Below are 12,260 nucleotides of genomic sequence, written 5' to 3'. Positions count from 1 at the left end.
TGTCAAATGCCTGGTGCTCCCATAGGATCTCCTGCATGGACACAGCAAGGACACAAGGTCCAAGCTGATTCACAGCTCCAGCTGGGGTGGCATAGTGAAAATGCCATGGAGGGCAACTTGGCAGGGTGAAAAGGCAGGCAAATAGCAGTGAATCTTCCTAGAGGGAAGGTGACCAGGGATCAAAAGGGAGAGGTGGCATTGGTGTGTGCTGGGACAGGTCTGGGATGTGAAGGGGACAAGGGTTTGTGATGTCAGGGAGTGCTCTCTGTACTAACCCATCACTGTCTGCACTTGTCAGCAATGCACAAAGCCACAATTGAGAGATATTGTGTGTTTGTAAAAAAGGAGAATTTGCTCCTTCCTCATTTCTCTACTAAACTTTACATTGCAAACTGTGCCTCAGCTTACTTGGCCACTTACTCGGCCACTTACTGTGCTAACCTTACTCTGATCTCATTCCCAGTGGCTGCTTCAGGACTGACCAGAACCAAACCATTCAGCAGTGTAGGAGCACATCCTCTGCAGAAGCAGCAGCCTACCCTGGCGGGCTACTTCATTTTCATTCATTAAATTTAGTATTTGTATTATTTTGTTTAATGCTGTTGAGGGAAAAGGGCCCTCTCTACTGAGCATTCCTATTAAAACATGCCTGTTAAACCTCACCCCATGAAATCACAGGGGCTAGAGGCAGTCCTGCTGGTGGTTCTAGTCCTGAAGGGTACAGGAACCAAGCACAGACCAGTGTTGCTGTTGTCAAAGGCCAGGAGTCTGCTGGTATGAGAGCAAGAACAATGAGGGAGGGAGGTTTTACAGCTCTCTAGCTGGCAGGATATCTTCAGGATGTTTTCTTCCTTCCCTCTTCATCTAATGTGAAAAAGGAGATGGAGCGAAGGCTGCCCCTTTGTGCCTTGTTGACAGCTTGCTAGGCAGAGGTTGGGAGGGACCAGTTAACACCTGGGCATTCCTGTAATTTAGTTTCTCCAGCAACTAATGCTGGTTTATGATCTGTGTTTTCAGAAACCTCTCCATCCACTTTCTGAAGCACAGTCACTGTTTTGCTCAGCAGGGATCAGAATCCTGGCCATCACTTGCTATTGACACATGGGCACAGCATTTTATCCTTCACACCTTCCCACCATGAAAAGATGAAGCCCCACCAGCAAACTGATCCAGACTGCTCTGTTCTATGGGGTGACATCCACAGGCAGCCTTTCTCTGCCATGGAGAGAAAGGCACTGCACTTTCTGTGCCAGTGCAAGCTGCTCTGAGAAAGGACCCAGACCCAAAACTGGGTGAGGGCAAGGGCCTCCAACACCCCAGAGCAAAGGGAATTGTATCACATGCACAGCAAACACTTTGCCAGAGGCTGCACCATATACTGAGGCAACCACACAGCCTGCAGCCCTGATACAAAACCACTGACCTGAACAGCAGCCAGATCATTTTTCTTATGAGGATGCACCATTCTTGAGCAATTTTTCCAGCACATCCCACGCAAACAGGTTTTCTGTGAACACTGCACGGCAGCATTTACCACCTCATGCCAGCTCTTGTTTTTCCCTAATGGCAGGCAGGGGTTGGGAGGGCTCTCACGTAGCACTGGTGTGTCTGTGTTGGTGGGCACGGAGTCTGAGGGGTATTCTCAAGGAAAATTGAGCATTAAACCATTTCAAGTCACCAGTTCTGCTGAAGACAGAATTACAGGATGGTTTCTGTTGGAAGGGATCTTAAAGATCACCTATTTCCAAACTTAAGTTAGACAAGGTCACACCTTTCTGCAGAAATCTGAGATCCTGGACCTTGCATATATATACTAGTCCAATAACACATCCTTCATCTTCTTGTCACTGCAACAGCTTTCCCAGGAAGGGCACCTTGACTCTGCCCAGCTGGCATGCAGGGGGTTGCAGAAGCAGTGCTGATCCTTCAACACTGACACTAACTCCTGTTGTTTGGGATGTTATACTAAATCAGCTGAATTCTTGGTGGTAAAAAGCAAACATGGAGGGAAATGGATAATGTCTATAGAGTCTCATTTATGGCCCAGTGTATTTTGAGGTCACTCTGACCCGGAGTTTAAGCCAATGTGGAAGCAAGGAGATTTTAAGGCATTTTTTTGGCCCAATTTATTAACTTCCATTGCACAAGAGCACCTCAGGGCAGCCAGGGTGTATCACCAGATACATTAACTGGGCTTCTTAGTGGTGAGTGATGGCCATGTGCTATTTGCTCATAACTAAGAGAAAGAAATGGCCAAAATCCCTCTCTTCCCACATGGCAGAGATGGAGGGATGTTTCTACAGGAGCAGCTCTACTCCTTGGCAGCCACTAGTTTTTGATCCAAGCTCGCAATCTTCTCATGTCCCTCATTTCTGTATGCAGGAGGGAGGAGGAAGCAAAAGCAGCTGTGCTTCTCCTAGTTGTCTGGCCCTGGTACCCCATACACTGATCTGATGGGAAGAGCAGGACAAAAAGGGTATTTATTCAAGATGATCTAATGAACATTTCCCATGTTGTCTCATTTGGTAAGAGACTGATACTCTATTTCTCCCTAGATTGCCCTGAAAAGTCCATTAATTTTAACCTGCCAAAAAAGGATTGGGGGATATAAAATTTGGCCCTCAAGCAAACAAAAAAAGAGCAGAAATTGAGTACTTTCCATTATTTGTAATGCAATGCACTAAATAATGTTCAGAAGCAGAAAATGCCCAGGGAAAAACATTTCATCATATAATTTTACAAGGGAGAGAAGAAGCAAACGCAATAGTCATGGATTCAGTGGATAGATTGGATTGAGCCCTGTCCCTGTGCAGTACTGGAGTCAGTCTGATCAACCTCCCATGCCTCCTGCACTTGTCCTGTCAGACCTATCTGAGGGTATTTGAGGTAATTCTTACCTAATTGTCAGGCATAGAACCAACTTCTGTCTGGAATCACGACTGTGCCGTGAGCTGGGAACTTCTGGGTTTGATTCCTGTGTTCATGAACTTCAAGCAAATGCCTGTTGGGAAGGGAGAGAATGAGCTGGGTGGTAAGCCAGGTTCTTCTTGCCATGGTCAGAGGATTCATTATGCTTTGGAAGAGAGGCAAGAGACTTTAGGAAAACAATTCTCATATACCCAAGTCTACAGAGAAAGCAATGATCAGCATATAAAGAAAAACACAGCTTAACTTTAACAACCTACAAAATTCACAGCAGTGATGCTGCACAGGGGGGGGCTTGGCATGATATGTGAAAAAGTTAAGTGGTCTCAAGAGTGAAAATACATGGACAGCTGCCAATATATTATGCAGTCCTCATCAGAGCATCCGAATTCCCCCTCAGTGAGCTGTGCTAGGCTGCAGAGCAGTCTGTAATCAGGAAGGTTGGCAGTGATGACAGAGATGTTCCTGGCATCCATTTTGACCAGTCTGTTGTGCAGCCGGGTCTGCAGAGCCTCTCTGGGTACCAGAGAGAACAGAGGCCTCTCCTGCAACTGGGCAAGAGCTGTGGCTCTCCACACTTTGGACAGGATCCACCTCAGCCTCCGGCACAAAGCCCTGGGAGCAACGGAGCCGGGGCCACGTTGCCTCTTTGTACCGAGTCTGGGCAGACACATCCAGGTCACTCACTCCAGACAGCATTCATGACCTGTGTCTTTGCTGTTTTTCAGTCGCCCAGAGGGGAGCTCAGAGCCTTGGCAGCAGCGCAGTCACAGTCCCCAGAGTTCCTGGGCTGTCCTGCCTGCTGAAGCACGGCTGGAGCGTGTGGCAGCTCAGGAACTTGGGAAGAGGCCACCACGTCCAGCTTGGATGTGATGTGCCTCACCCCATGGTGCCTTTTGGGTTCATTTAGGCACTCAGCTCATTCTTCAATGACTGAAGGGAGATCCAAGAACAGGATTTAGCTGTGGCTCACCCTCCCTTTCTCCTCCTCAATCCTCTAGAAAGAATAACTGCTAAAGAGAGTGAAGGTCATCCACGGCCAAGGCAAGTCCATGCTAATCCCTCTCTGGAGTCTTGGCCTTTAAGTCCTGGGAAGTATTAGGAAATGGATAATAGAACAGGAAATGCCAGATTTTGGTAGCTGTGAAAAGGAGAGACACATTACCCATGCCATAAAGGGGAGGGTTTCCCTCTCCTCCCAGGCTATGGATGCTAGAACTGAATGAACACGGTGTCCAAACTGGGTCAAAAAAGACTGTGGCACTCTTCTTGTGGGGCTTACAGGGAGGGCCACACTGGGAAAAAGCTAATGGCTTGAGGATGACTTTCACACTTGGTGCCTACCCCTCCATGCTTGCCCCCATGGAATTTTCAGTAGGCACCCTTGCATGCATTTCAGAGGGAAAGAAAACCTGTCTGACAGCCCATTGCTCTAGCAGATCTTCTCTTTCATTTCTGAGCCCAGCTCAAAAAGGACTTTTCACTGCCATCCTGAAAGTGCATGATCAGCTGAAAAAGGAAGCTCAAGCAGCTGCAAGCAAACCTGACACCTTCTGCAACATCCAACAGATCAGAAACTATTTGCTTTGTTTCTACACAACTGATCAATTGAAACCAATCAATGAAACACTGGGGGCTGGCACATTCCTGCCTCCACCCTGTGGGCTCTGCCTGATCCCAACAGCAGCCCAGAGCTGGCTCCCATGCTAATGCACACTCAAGCACAGATCCTCCAGTGACATCTGATCCTCCAGGATATCTCATGGGTGTCTAATCATTATCTAAAGCCCAGCCTGGGTAAAACAGAGTTTTTGATATCTCTTTTCTCCCAAACCTTCTCCCTAAATCTTCTCAAAACACAGTGGCCAACATGATGGTTTATCTGCCACGGAGGCAACTGCTCTTGATGCCACTTCATACCCCTCCTTTAAAGCCCATGAATTTAGGCTGCAGTTAAACCTTACAGATTTTTTCAAGCCCAGCTTCTCCAGCCCTGCAGGTAAATCTCTTGCATATCTTTTCCTTCATCTGTTACTGAAGCACTTCTTGTGGGCCCTGATCACACTTCACTCTTACCCATTCATGATTCCACCATGGAGATTTTTCTCCTAACCCTTCTCTTTTGTCCTGTTTCTCAGGCAGTATCCCTTCACTGGTTCATCCCTTCCCATAACACCAAACTCAGGTTGTTGCTCTCAGTGCCTTCTGATTTCTCTGTCCATAGCCCTTCCCACCAACAACCAACCCACAATGGTGGCCAACCTCCTTTCTATCATGTCTTTGGAAGTGCTCCTCAAAAAACCTCCAAAAATCAGTCTCTGGTAGAAACCCATCTTTGCTCCCTGTATCTGCATACTGGTCATGTTGCCACACAACACATTGGCAAATATCACTTTCCTTCTCCATGTTCCCATTTGTCTGAGCCACCCATTTTCCTATGGCTTAATCTTGGAATGAGCGTGAGGATTTGTTGCATAGCATGGCTCAGCCCAGCTGCAGCTTCTTGTCCTATGGCAACAGCAACCAGGAATAATAACAGCAAGGTGGTGACTCATTAAAACCAATAACCTCAATAATTAGACTTACTTAACTTTTCCAATTGTATAAACAACTGAGAAAAAAAATTAGAATCTTATGCTTTTCCAAAATTTTTCCTTCTTCCAGTTTCTCACACAGAAATTGTCAGTATTGGGCACTTGTCACAGTCAAATTTCCTCTCTCTCCACACAACAGTAAATTCACAGAGTGAACTGAAATGTTTGCTTTGTCCATATTCTGTGAGTGCTGAAGACTCTCCAGCATCTCTTTGCTCTGAGCAAGGAGGGGAACAGCTGCAGCTCTGCCTTAGTGCCAACATTGTTCCAGCTGCTGTTGCTATAGGAAAAAGGCAGAACTGTCCAAGTTTCGAGTTCCTGAAAAAATCTGTTTAAGTCAGCAGGGATAGAATCTGGATGCAAATTTCTCTCCACATCTGATGATCAGTGGGTGCCATCCACCACTTCATTCAGCTGCTGCTGGTTGAAGCTGCATCCTGGTACAGCCTCTTTGCTCCCCCTGTGACCTGCCCCTCCTAACACTCCCCTGCCCATTGCCTCTTGTCAGAGGCAGAGAAAGAGGCTTGGACCAAGGCAAAAGCTGCCCATGGGATTAACTGTGGGACAACGAGCCATCACAAGTAGGACAGAACTCAGAGAGCACTGGAGGGAAAGGTAGCCTGGGGGCAAAACACTGGGACGAGCTAGCTGGTGAGATAAGGAGCAATCTTATAAAAATAAGGCTGGCAGGGGGTGGGAGAGAGGAGGCAAGGAACCAGGGAGGAAGACCTGAGAGGTTTGAGATGAAAAGGCAATGAAGAGACCAAACTGCTAAGAGAGGTGGGTGTCATACCTGAGCAGAGCCTCACATCCCACTCCCCTTTCTCAGTCCTTGTCCCTGCATTTTGGGCACACCAGGACCTTGTGTTTAACTTGGTCCTTCTTTAATTTCAAAGGATCTCAGTTCCTTGCAGCTGGTGTGGCTGCAGAACCAGCACTGCCCTGGAAATGGCTGCTCTGACCCCAGCAGGGCAACTGCCCTGCTGCCAGCATTGAGGGAACCTTAGTATGGATGAGACCTCAGGAACCTGACTGCCAAACCTGCCCCACAGACCTCACCCCCTCCCAAAAGAAGCACACCAGTGACTACAATAATATGGAGTTAAAAATGGAAAGTGCTTTTGGAGAGAGATCAGCTGCTTTGTGAGGCAGCTGTATGTTCTGGAGCTCCTTTTGATGTAAATGTGTGAAATTACACATTTATTGCAGGATTCAAATGTAGCCATGGCAACATGATTATCAAACAGTTTCATATGGAAGTGTAAATCCATACAGGTTTCTGGCTGGTGAGATTAAACTGCCCAGAGACAGAGCTCAGTATATTCCAAGCCCAGACCCTCTGTGCCCAAAAGGATTCATCTCTGGCTTCTGTGCCTGGGAAAAATTCCATTTCTTTGCAAGCAAATTGGCTCCATTCAAGTGGGCCAGCCACCAAACAGATGGAGAAGAGCACTAAACAAGCCAGTACCCTCAGCAGAGAGAACTCACTGCTGCACAGGGTGACCCTGTCCTGAAGGCTGCTTTGGACAAACTCCTCTTCTTAGCCTTGCCAGGGGCAGGGACAGTTCAGGCAGGAGCTGTGTCTGCAGAGCAGGTTTCAGTTACACCTCGAGCATCATCAGGCTAAATTCATAGAGTCCCTGGGCATGAAAACAGGCTGGGCAGCCAAAGTCACCCCCTCACCCACAGTGTCCTCATGTGACAGCGATCTGGTGACATGGTGACATCTGAAGAGGGGACAGCAAAGCTGGCATGTGTACTGGCTGCAAGTGGGAACCGGCCGTGCCCTTATAGTCTCAAAACAGTGACCTTGATGGTCATTCCTTGGAAACAGGGCCCATCCATTAATTTTCCACAGCTGTCAGTTCCAGGCTGAGCCACAGTGTCACAGCCAAGGAAAGTCAGGCACAGCCTCCTCCCCTGGATATGCAGCAGGCTCTGACACCTCATGTAACAGTGTCTGCACACAGACTGGGCTCAGCTCACGGATTTCGTGTGTCTGGAGAGATGAATATCATCAGGTGGACTGTGAAACAACAAGGGGGAAAAAAAAAGAGGAAAAAGAAAAAGAAAAAGAAAAAGAAAAAGAAAAAGAAAAAGAAAAAGAGAAAAAGGGAACATGCACCCCAGTACGGAAACAGACTGGTGGGAAGGAAATAGAGGTTTTAAATAGGCACTAAAAGATTGGCAGAATTTGGCTGTAAATGAAAACAGAATAGTGGAAGGGCAGAACTTTGTCCTTGTTTTGCTTTTTTTTTTTTTCCAGAGCCTTGATGAGGCTCTTTCACTGAGAAGAAAACAAAAGTAGGGCACAGTCCTGCAGCAGGCACCCGGGGTATCCACAGTCCTGAGGTTTGGGGATCTGCAGCAGGAGCCCTGGCATCCATCTGGAATCAGGGGAAAAGCAGGTTATCTCCACAAACACGTGGGGAGCAGCTTCCTGGGACATCTGAAGCACCTGATGGCAATGCCCCTGAGCCATCACCTAGGAATTCACAGGATGGCTTCTCAGTAGGATGTTCCTATAGTTAATTAACCTCTGGTCCTGATTTTCCGCGGGAACATCTCTTGTTTTCATCTCCAACAAATGGCTCTAATAGATTTGACACCTGCTTTCAACTGGCACCCTCTTCTGCTGCAGGTTTTTCTGGGCAAAATCCCTTCTCACCTTCTCTGCTGCAGTGTAAACATCCTGGAGCTCCACCACACTCCTGTTTCCAAACCTGTGAAGTCCCAGATGGTCCATCAACCATCCTCCTCAGTTTCTTTCTCTGCATCCTGAGACTTTCTAGCAGAACCTCTTTACCTTTTCTCAGGGACTTTTTTAATAGTGCTGTTTCACAGAGGATTTTTGGGTTGGGAAAAATAATGGCTCTTGGCACTAAACATAGACCCTTCTAGGTAAACATGAGGCCCTTGATTTTGGAAGTGACAAACTTTGCTTCTTAATTTAAAAAATTATTTTTCCCAAGCCTATTTAGAAAATAAAGAAAAACTATTGCTGTGCTAATTGCTATTACCAAATGATTTTCACATCATCTCCCACCTGTGGCCACACAAATACAGGTCGTAAAAATGGTCTTGGCATTCCAGGCTGCAGCAGATCAAATATCAGCTCTCTGGTTAACCATGAATTATCTCTAAAAACTAAAGACACCCCAGCCCTGTCATTAATGCTGCCTGAGTACCATGACTTGGGAGTGCTACTGTGCTGTGCTGCCACGGCATCTGCTCCCCAAATTTGGCCTCTGCTCCTTGAGAGAATGAACCAAACCTCCCTAACAGGGAAGATGAAGCTGTTACCCACATCTCATTCCCTTCGCTGCAGTCCTTTCATCTCTATGCTATATTAGCATTCTGGAGAGCACTAATGGGTGTGAAGTGGCTTAAAGCCATTTTCTTTATTGCTGGATTAGTGCTGGAAGGGTATGAAACTGCGGCGCTCGGCTCGAGCACGTCGAGAGCTTTCTGCTCCAAGCAGACACGAGAGCTCAGAGCCCCAGCCCAGCTCACTGCTTTTATGAATGGAGTTAAAAACAACACACGCCATGAAGCTGCTGCTTAGAAGCTTTTTTTTTTTTTCCTGGTGTCCTGACTGCTCCGGCCAATACAAGCCCCAGTGCTTTGGAGCAGCACACGGCCATGAAAACAAGGAAGTGGGCAGAAAAAGCAAAGCACAGGTTCCCTATCTGTTCCCTGCCTGCCTTTAGTTGAGCAATTATACAACTGCAGATCTGTGATTATTCCTGGCAAGGTTTGTTCATCTCATGGGAGACTTTTGGAACAACACAGTGCTTTTGTAGGGAGTGTCAACCACCAGGCGAACGTGTCTTCCAGATCAGATTTTTTTTTTTTTTAATATGTAAGTAATTGTTTCTTTACAGATTGGTCTTTGCCTTTTAATGACTCACATTTCTACCTTGTCAGCTTTCAGCACGGGCCCTGCCCTCCCTCCCAGTGCTACAATCCTCCCAGATCTCACCCACAGTGCCAGGTCACACCAGGTGAAATCCTGAAGGATGAGAATCCATTTTGTCGGCGCCCTGTCCAGATGTTCTGCTTACAAGGGCTGCTTTTTGGGGGGCTGCAGAAACTACAGGCACAGCAGTCAGAAGGCATAAAAATGAGGTACAAACCTGCCTCTAAAACACTGACATAGGGGTTTGTCTGTGGTTTATTTTTTGGACAAACCCAAATACATTTTCACGGCAATGGTGACAGATTCTTATTCCCAGCACTGCTGCTGTGCCAAGAGTCTCATTCCCACTCTGGCCTCCTGAGGTGCAAACATGCTCTTGAAAATAAAGAGGGAGAATGCTTAAACACCCCTAAAACTATTTCATTAGGTTTAAGCTCAGTGCAATATAACTGCATCTTTTTAAGAGGGTTGGGAGGTTTTTTTTCTGAAGCTTTTCCCCCTTCACTGCTCTCTGAAAATGTATTCAACGTGAGGCAGGGAGCAATTATGGAAAATTTCAGGCTGGATGGTTAAAGCATGGCCAACTTGTAAAGTAATTGAAAATGCAGAAAGAAAACGTTTGGCAACAGGGGATAAAAGGTGCTGTGCAAGTGGAGAATTTTTTCTTGTTGCAAACTGTCCTCTCTGATATGTTAATTGTGTTTGGCCTGATCCCTTGACAGTCCATTAATTTTTTGTCCAATTGCAGGCTGCAGAGGGCAGATAAATTTCAGGCTATTATGGGAACACCCTACAAGTCTGTATAGAAAGGAAACTCTCTGCTTCCTGTATCATCCTTCTGGGGATCTTGAAAGAGTTCACAAAAGCCACTTAAGCAAACTTTCTTTGCTGGATAACGGAAGGAAAGGAAGCTGTGAACAAGCAAACAACACTCAATTCCATGAGACAAGAGATACTCATAGGTCATTTGAGAGAAAGTAAAGTCTGTGAATGAAATGCACACACACACACACATGCAGAAGACACTCTGTACTCTGAAAATAATGGGTATTTCTACACCTCTGCACTCTTTCTGATTAAAAACAATGTAAATCCTGCAAACCACCATGGAGACAGGTGGTGGAACATCCATCCCTGCAAGGCATGAAATGTGTGGAGGGTTTTTGTGCTTCAAATAATACATCTCAGGATGAGTTGGAGATGGTCATGGATCAGCTGAACAGCCTTCCTTTCTTTCTTTCTTTTCTTTCTTTCTTTCTTTCTTTCTTTCTTTCTTTCTTTCTTTCTTTCTTTCTTTCTTTCTTTCTTTCTTTCTTTCTTTCTTTCTCTCTCTCTCTCTCTCTTCTTTCTCTCTCTCTTTCTCCCTTCCTTCCTTTCTTCCTTCCTTCCTTTCTTCCTTTCTTTCCTCCTTTCCTTCCTTCCTTCTTCCTTTCTTCCTTTCTTTAACAGTGCAGCTGCCACAGCTCTGCTACAACCAGCTCTGTGTTTTTTGTCACCCCCCAGACAAAATGCAAGGGTGTGAAGACCTCTAAGTTTCCCCAGGCTGGCTTCAAGCCCAAAATTCAGACAGAGCTCAGGGAGCTGGGGCAAAACTCAGCATTCAAGCATACAAAACTCAGTCTTCAAGCCCTGGAAATATTGGGGCGTTCCAATTTATAGGGCCGTCCCTGTCCCTGAATTTTACACCAGTAATCTAAGGAGGTGAGGTTGGTCAAACAGTGTGTCCCTTTTCCTGAGAAGTTTTAAATGTATTGGCTTCAGCTGCATTTTAGAGGGAGATCAAAACCACAGAGAGGATGAAATGGTGCAAGTTTGTTAAAATAAGCTCTAGAGGAGGAGATTTGTAGCTCATCTGAAATATGGGGTTTGTGATATTTGATGTCAGTAAGTCCATGTGATAGAGAGACCTTGTATCTATTCAAACCACAGGAAAACAGGTTCAAGTTTGCAGTCAACAACAAGGCCTGGTCCTTTAAGAAGAAATGGTTTGGGAGAATACTTGGTTAGCAGAAAACGACCTAGGCACTGACTGAAAATTTTTTAAGGCATTTAGGAAATCATTTCATCAATTGGGAAAACATCTTTTTCTAGCAGATTCTGCAACATATGCCTATGGTCTGACCAAAACTATTAATGGTGGGGTGGGCTGGGGGGTGGGGGGGCAGAGAGAGAAAGAGCAAGGAAAAGGTATTAAATATTGAATATATTAAATATTTGCCAGCTGGAAAAAAAGAAAAAGGTTTTGGTTTCAAATTTGGGGCAATCCACTCAAGACAGTTCTTGTTTAATTGGGACTGGGGAAGGCCTTTTCTGACAGAAATATAGCTGATTACTTGACAGGAAAAATCTAAATTCATCAAAAACATTTCTCCTGGTCTCTTCTCAAAGTTATGCACAGGAACAGTGCTTCCCTGGGGAGCTTGTTAAACCTCCCAAATAACCTCATTGCTAGGAACTTTCTCTCACTTTTACAAACTTCTTCATCTTCAGCTGTAACCTCTTGAGTCAGCTCTCCAGGTTGCAAATGATCTCCATTCAAATCATCTGTTGTCCTTCTGTGCTCTGGCCTAGATGAGGACCAACACATCCCTGTAGAGAGCATCCATCTGTCCAGCGTAACTGCATCACCAGTCCAAAGAAATGGGCTGGAACCCATTCAAGGAGAAAATTACATTATTCTGACAGTAGTACAAAACTTTTGGTCCTACCAAAGCAGCCTTGAGTCTTTGAGGTGCTTAAGTCTGGAGCTTAGTTGCCAGGCTCCTGATATAAATAAGGAAAGAAGCTGCAGAACCAATAGGATTGTCTAAGGAAGGAGAGCA

At 45.9% G+C, this 12,260-nt stretch overlaps 1 protein-coding gene across 3 annotated transcripts in view; it reads left to right on the top strand.

Moving 5' to 3' along the window:
• SLC45A4 (solute carrier family 45 member 4) overlaps nucleotides 1-12,260 on the top strand; it is an 85,791-nt gene that overhangs the window by 1,906 nt on the left and 71,625 nt on the right. The window lies entirely within an intron of this gene.

The sequence above is a fragment of the Zonotrichia albicollis genome, chromosome 1, assembly GCF_047830755.1.
Source record: "Zonotrichia albicollis isolate bZonAlb1 chromosome 1, bZonAlb1.hap1, whole genome shotgun sequence".
Classification (NCBI taxonomy): domain Eukaryota; kingdom Metazoa; phylum Chordata; class Aves; order Passeriformes; family Passerellidae; genus Zonotrichia; species Zonotrichia albicollis.
Note: the sequence above shows the minus strand (reverse complement) of the source record. Positions and strands in the feature narration are given on the sequence as shown.